At 42.9% G+C, this 7,999-nt stretch overlaps 1 long non-coding RNA gene across 1 annotated transcript; it reads right to left on the bottom strand.

Annotated features, from left to right (window-relative positions):
* Positions 1–3,825: 3,825 nt before the first annotated feature.
* Positions 3,826–7,379, bottom strand: LOC110497526 (uncharacterized). Its single transcript, XR_002469681.3, has 3 exons — positions 5,101–7,379; positions 4,397–4,528; positions 3,826–4,290 (listed from the first exon to the last, which is right to left on the bottom strand). It is a non-coding gene; the product is annotated as an uncharacterized LOC110497526 (long non-coding RNA).
* Positions 7,380–7,999: the final 620 nt, after the last annotated feature.

Raw genomic sequence — 7,999 nt, 5'->3', positions numbered from 1 at the left:
GATCAATTTATGGCACTGCTTTATTTTATTTTATTATAAACAAAACAGAACAAACAAAGACAATCACAAATAGAGCAAGTGACGTACGTGAAAAAAAGTTTATATAAAAGTGGACATGGGCATTTTGACAAGTGCAGACATGGGTCAGAAAGGCAATTCCCATTGGGGAAAAATTGCATTCCAGCTGAACAGAAGCTGTTCAGGGGTCAGGGACATTGTGGTATCTCCACCAACTGGCTTTGTGTATGCGGCTCTGACACCGTATTGTAGAGCACCCATAGGGCTCTGGTCAAAAGGAGTGCACTACACAGGGAATAGATTGCCAGGTTTTTGTTATTATAAGGATTACAATGATATTTACATCTATTGAGACTTTGGAGACAATTAAACTATTTTATCAAACTGATAAAAAAGCAACAAAACCTATGGGGAAAAAAAACACTCCAACAGATGCGCTACCTCGCCTATTTGGAAAGTAACAAGCAATCTTTGATTTCGTCATTGTCTCTGGCTTTGTCTGTGTCAATCAAAGGCAGTAGCTCTGTTGGTGGTTTCGTTTCCAGGGTTAACAGAAGTGAGAGAGAGAAAGGTCACTTAGGCCTACAACCTACACACCTCTGTGGGCGCAGCTTCCTGTAATACCTGTCCGAAACACACCAGCTCAGAAGCAACTGTTGTTTCTCCTATGAGAGTACGACACCTTACCAACACCAAACCATCACACTATGCATGCTACTACCACGTATGACAAAGCTTTTTGTTGGGTTTTAGGAGGCTTTTAGGTTTTTTTAATAACCGTGTTTTAAAGTATGACACTAAAGGTTTGCAAATGGTAAAGCTAAGTTGAGCTGATAACACTTAAAAAAAAGTGGTCTACATCTGAAAGGAAGTGGAACTTTCACGGAACTAGAGGTTTTACCAGTGAACATGACACTGTCCATTGTCAGACTGTAACTTGTAACCTGTGACCTGTAATTCTGCTTGTAATAGCACACAGAGAATGGCATCTCTTTGGTTTATCTTGATGATTTGTGAGTCAAATGTATTGTATTTTCAGAGGGTCTTCTTGATGAATAGCCTGATTTGATTATACACATGTTTTTTCATTTGATTGTAATAGATTACAACACATTAGGCAATTTTCTATCTATCAAACGGTGTTCATCGTCAAGCTACGGCAGTCTGTGGAGGAGTCTGTGTTTCGAAAGGTCCAGCTTGGAGATACTGCCATTTTCCCCTGTGATATCTCTTACCATTACGAGATAACCTGTAATCTTTGGTCACCAACACAATCTTCGTGTCGAGGCACAGATTGCCAACAGGTCATTGGCATTGAAAATCAAGACTGTTGAGGATGCAGACCTTGGATTGTATTACTGAATGGGAAAGGTTGGAAAAATGATGATGCTTGGGGGAGAAAGCAGAATTCATGGTAAGAGGAGATTTTTGATCATCAAAAACATATGTGTATTTCTCACAAAATACCATGCTCCTCAATTTAGAATATACCATTTTAGTTGTTAAATCTGTCACAAAATGTTATTCTCACAACTAAAACGTTCTGCCTCAGAGACTTTATGTTCAGTCTCTCCAACTGTGACCTTAACAAACCTATTTATCATCACTGGTGGTACACCTAATCATCAACCGATCTCATTAGTAATTTATGTCAATATTGTTCAGTGTCTGGCCTAGAAACTATAAATGAATATTTTACCACTTGTGTACAAGGTAACATAAATATATATACTAAATTATATTACAGCTTAAATACTATGTCATACTGCATTTAACACAAACAAAAATGAGCCATGCAAATTTCCTAACGTAGCATAATTTCAGCAGGTAAAGCTAACCTCGCCTCCCTCCTCCTATACTTCTCCTTTTAGCTTTGCCTGCAATGTCTATTGGTACTAACGGTCTCTCCTTATTTCATCTGCATGCAGTTTTTAAGTTTTAAGTTCCTCGGTGTACACATCACGGACAAACTGAAATGGTCCACCCACACAGACAGTGTGGTGAAGAAGGCGCAACAGCACCTCTTCAACCTCAGGAGGCTGAAGAAATTTGGCTTGGCACCTAAAACCCTCACAACCTTAACAGATGCGCAATTGAGAGCATCCTGCCGGGCTGTATCACCGCCTGGTATGGCAACTGCACCGTCCTCAACGCAAGGCTCTCCAGAGGGTGGTGCGGTCTGCACAACGCATCACTGGGGGCAAACTACCTGCCCTCCAGGACACCTACAGCACCCGATGTCACATGAAGGCCAAAAAGATCATCAAGGACAACAACCACCCGAGCCACTGCCTGTTCACCCTGCTATCATCCAGAAGGCGAGGTCTGCAATAGGTAAGCAGCTTGGTTTGATGAAATCAACTGTGGGAGCAATTATTAGGAAATGGAAGACATACAAGACCACTGATAATCTCCCTCGATCTGGGGCTCCACGCAAGATCTCACCCCGTGGGGTCAAAATGATCACAAGAACGGTGAGCAGAAATCCCAGAACCACACGGGGGGACCTAGTGAATGACCAGTAACACACTACGCTGCCAGGGACTCAAATCCTGCAGTGCAAGACGTGTCCCCCTGCTTAAGCCAGTACATGTCCAGGCCCGTCTGAAGTTTGCTAGAGAGCATTTGAATGATCCAGAAGAAGATTGGGAGAATGTCATATGGTCAGATGAAACCAAAATATAACTTTTTGGTAAAAACTCAACTCGTCGTGTTTGGAGGACAAAGAATGCTGAGTTGCATCCAAAGAACACCATACCTACTGTGAAGCATGGGGGTGGAAACATCATGCTTTGGGGCTGTTTTTCTGCAAAGGGACCAGGATGACTGATCCGTGTAAAGGAAAGAATGAACGGGGCCATTTATCGTGAGATTTTGAGTGAAAACCTCCTTCCATCAGCAAGGGCATTGAAGATGAAACATGGCTGGGTCTTTCACCATGTCAATGATCCCAAACACACCGCCCGAGCAAAGAAAGAGTGGCTTCGTAAGAAGCATTTCAAGGTCCTGGAGTGGCCTAGCCAGTCTCCAGATCTCAACCCCATAGAAAATCTTTGGAGGGAGTTGAAAGTCTGTGTTGCCCAGCAACAGCCCCAAAACATCACTGCTCTAGAGGAGATCTGCATGGAGGAATGGACAAAAATACCAGCAACAGTGTGTGAAAACCTTGTGAAGACTTACAAAAAACGTTTGACCTCTGTCATTGCCAACAAAGGGTATATAACAAAGTATTGAGATAAACTTTTGTTATTGGCCAAATACTTATTTTCCACCATAATTTGCAAATAAATTCATTAAAAATCCTACAATGTGATTTGTGATCTGTTTTTTTTTCTTCTCATTTTGTGTGTCATAGTTGAAGTGTACCTATGATGAAAATTGCAGGCCTCTCTCATCTATTTAAGTGGGAGAACTTGCACAATTGGTGGCTGACTAAATACTTTTTTGCCCCACTGTATGCTGATTATTTATCTGAAGACAATCGTGTTATGGTCAGGAGCTCACGAATTTGGGTCAAGTTTATCAGGAAGGAAACCACCCATCTGAGGTCTGGAACTCCCTCCAGGTCATCTCTCTCTCCATTCCTTGGCCTTGGTTGCCTGGTTTTTAAGCACTACATTCATTCATTGTGGAGAACAAACATCCGTTTGGCCAGAGCGATGTGGATGGGTAGCCTTAGTACATAAATATTTTTGCAGGACAACTCCTGGGAACCATGTACATATGTGGGGCCGTTTCAGCTCCAGATGACACAAGAGGTCTGCAGTCATTCATTTTAATTAGAGAAATATCCTATAAACCGAACTGTTTTAACTGTCAATGTACTTTATTGCACACAATCCTCAAATAAAATCGAGCATAAATAAAATCTGTGTATTTACATTGAGTCTAATGTGTGTGTGAGAGAGAGTGAGGCATGTTTCTCAACTCCAAGAAAAGCACACAGAATTTCCTCAAACTGTACATATTACCACATTATCACATTTTGATTTGATAGATATTTAGAGTAATTATGTAGATACTGCAATGGACAGACAGGCGTAGATATCTCCCATCCTAAAATAAACTGGAGCATCCATAAAATAAACAAGTAATTACAATTTCTTTACATTGGGGATAATGTGTGTGTGTGTGTGTGACAGAGAGAGAGAGTGTGTGCATGTTTTCTTTTTTTCCTTGTCAGCCACCCATCTCTGCTTTATCAGTCTTGATAGGCCCAGTGTATGCACTTCTGGGTGAGGCTGTCGGGCAAATGTGGAGTGCATGGCAGATCTGAAAGAGTGATGCACATAGTGACAGTAAGCTCAACGACATGTCTGTGTGTGTACATCTGTTGGTGTGAGTGAGGACATGTGTATGGAATATAATTCTGAATGACCTGAATCCATCTGGGAATCCTCACAAGTTTCTTTCTTCACGGCTACTGTAGAAGGAACCGGTGCAGCCGGTAAATTAAATGCCACAGCAGAGGACTGCTGTGACTGCAGCTGAAATGCTGAGGGTGGCAGATCTAAAAGAGAGAGGCACAATTTTCTCAACTGACAATAATCATACAACTAAACAGACTGAATGAGTGTAAGGCCTAGATCCAATCAGATCAAGTGTTAACCGGTGATTGCTGACACCACATAGCTGATGTTTTGGCGGTGTCTGAGGTGTTAACTGAGTTGGATCTGTCAAAATCGGTAAGCAGCAGCTCTTGATCATTGTCATGAAGCTACACCTGTCCTACTCGTGTTACAAGTTCAGAACGAGAAAGTGAAGGCTATAGATATATTGATGCTCAAATTCAAAATCATTAAACAAAAGTGAGGATTTCTATTAGCCTAATCGAGATGTAGATTAAATCTCACATTCCAGTGTTCAAACTTGTAAACAAGTCCGCATGAGATTTCTGTTGATGCAACTCGCTTTAGGTATAATGCCAGGGGGCGCTTGAGGATTTCACAGCTCTAACACAGTTCCACCTCAGACACCACCAAAAACAACCGCTATGTGGATGTCGGCTAAAGCGGACGTGATTGAATAGAGCCCCAAGTGAGGGAGTGTGTGCATGTGTGTATACATGCATGTGATGATTACCTGTATCACCAGTCGCCGCAGCAGATGCAGGGGCAGACGACTGCAGCTGTGAGGTTGTAATAGGGTTGTCAGATCTAAAAGAGAGAGGCACAATTTTCTTAAGTGAAAATAAATGACACAACAAAACAGAGTGAGCGATTGAGTGAGTGTGTTAACATGTGTGTGATCATTTTTTGGACCACATCACACAGCTTCAGATCTACAAGCCTCTGGAAGTTCCAGCGTGCCACTCCAGGGCTGGAACAGTTTGGTGGGAACACCCACCAAGTCTGGTTGTCAGATCTGAAAGATAGGCACAATAATATTTTAATGGCAAAGCCTCGACTACACATTAAACTAAATTAAGTGTGTGCTTGTGTATATCGGGCAACCACACAGCAGACTTAATTTCCCCAACTGCTCATTGTACTTGCCCTCGTAATCTGTGGTGTGTGTGTTCTGTGTTATTGACTCAGAAGTGTGTCATCCTGACCACATCCTTGTAGAAGGACATTCAGTGATTAGCTATTAACAGTGTACAGTAAAAAGGATATCAAATATTCAGATCTGGAATGACAAGTAGGCTAAATCAGTTTCAAAACCTCTAGGGCAGGAGTGGGCAAACTTTTTGGCTCGAGGGCCACATCTGGATTTTTAAATTCAACGGAGGGACACATTTTTTGGGGGACCAATTGTTTGTTCAAATCAATTTGCGGGGGCCTCCAGAGTGGTGCAGAGGTCTTGAGAGTGGTGTAGTGGCTTGAGGCGTCACCACAGACCCAGGTTCGATCCCAGGCTGTGTCACAGCTGGCAGTGACTGGGAGACCCATGAGGTGGCGCACAATTGGCACAGCGTCATCCAGGTTAGGAGAGGGTTTGGCCGGCCGAGATTTCCTTGTCCCATCGCACTCTAGAGACTCCTGTGGCGGGCCAGGCGCATGCATGCTGTCACGGCGCCAGTTGTTCTTCCAACACATTGGTACAGCTGACTTCCGGGTTAAGCGGGCATTGCGTCAATAAGCGGTGCAGCTTGGCTGGGTCGTGTTTTGGAGGACGCACGGCTCTCGAACTTCGCCTCTCCCGAGTCCGTACGGGAGTTGCAGCGATGGGACGAGACTATAACGTACATTTCTGTGTCTTAACTACTAGCTTCGTAACATATGGTCCGTTTAATCATAATTGGAATAATGCATTGGTCATTCACAGAAAATGTCAAACGGAAAGGGGGGTTCACCCGATGTCTTGGCTAAATTCCCAACCTGGCCACATTCCATCATGGCCATCTAATCATCTCCCTCATTCCTAATTGGCATATATCACTTCTCACCTCTCCATCTGATAGCTGACGTGTGGTGAGCGTTCTGGCACAAAAATGGTCGCCGTGCATCACTGAGGTGGGCGCTACACATTAATGGTTGGTGGATAAGGTGAGTTTCCCCCTACTATGTAAAGAGCTTTGAGCACCTCAGTTGGTAGAAAAGCGCTATATAAATCCAATCAACTATTATGTATTATTATTATTTGTATACGATCACATATGTCTCTCTATTGTGAGTGGGAATATTTGGGAACAGATTTCCACAATTAAAATCACTTGGAGCTGATGTCCCGATGTTTGTATAGTCTTTTATGTCCAGCAAAATTCAACAATATATGTGTATACACAAATTATAATTTTTTTGCTCAGAAACTTGGGGGGGGGGCAGTTGGGGAACCCTGTGATAAGATGTTCAATACATTTGTATCATGACATTGTTTACAGTCACAATCTTTTTAGATGTCATTACATGGAAAAAATTATAAATCAACTATGATTAATGTCATAGTTAGCTTATCACATGAATTAATCTGTCTATATTTTTTTTACTACTGGAAATGAAACCATCGAGTAAATCTGCCAGTCTGTGTGGTGAGATATAATCATATTGTCCAGCAGAGGGCAATATCACCTTGTTTGTATTTCAGTTCAATTCATCCGTCATCTGTGAATCACATCATGTCAAGCTTTTGAAAGCTCCACATCACAGACCTATTTGGCAGTTTAAATGATCACCTCCTCATTTGTACAATGGCCCACACCCTACGCTCGCCTCATGATCCCAACCCCCCAAAAAAGTGTTTGTTTTCAGACATTGTGACCATAAAAGTGCAACAGGCGTGGGCAAAATGGAGATAATGTGTGTTCGCTGCCGAGTAGAATTTGTGTAACGAATGCTGGCTCCATCCAACAACCCTCCAACTCCTAGCCTAATTCAATGGTGCACTTATCGGTCCGCACAACACTGCCAGGGCCTTCTCCCAAGAAAAATACAATACATCACATCACACATTTGTTGTATGTTTCTGAAAGTCTTTATTTCATTCCTCAAAATGTCAGGATTGTGACAAAGTACAGATCTGGGGAAGGGTACCAAAACATTTCTGCAGTATTGAAGGTCCCCAAGAACACAGTGGCCTCCATGATTCTTAAATGGAAGACGTTTGGAATCAACAAGACTCATCCTAGAGCTGGCCGCCAGGCCAAACTGAGCAATCGGGGAAGAAGGGCTTTGGTCAAGGAGTTGACAGAGCTATGACAGAGCTAAGATGAAAGCCATTCCTCATTAAAAGGCACATGACAGCCCGCTTGGAGTTTGCCAAAAGGCAACTAAAGGACTCTCAGAATGTGAGAAACAAGATTCTCTGGACTGATGAAACCAAGATTGAACTCTTTGGCCTGAATGCCAAGCGAAAACTCTGGAGGAAAACAGACACCGCTCATCACCTGGCCATTACCTTCCCTACATTGAAGCATGGTGGTGGCAGCATCATGCTGTGGGGATTATTTTCAGGGGCAGGGACTGGGAGACTAGTCAGGAACGAGGGATAGAAGAACAGAGAGATCCTTGATGAAAACCTGCTCCAGAGTGCTCAGGACCTC

The sequence above is a fragment of the Oncorhynchus mykiss genome, chromosome 19, assembly GCF_057628025.1.
Source record: "Oncorhynchus mykiss isolate SJ-2025 chromosome 19, ASM5762802v1, whole genome shotgun sequence".
Taxonomy (NCBI): domain Eukaryota; kingdom Metazoa; phylum Chordata; class Actinopteri; order Salmoniformes; family Salmonidae; genus Oncorhynchus; species Oncorhynchus mykiss.
This window is presented reverse-complemented; position numbering and strand designations above follow the sequence as displayed.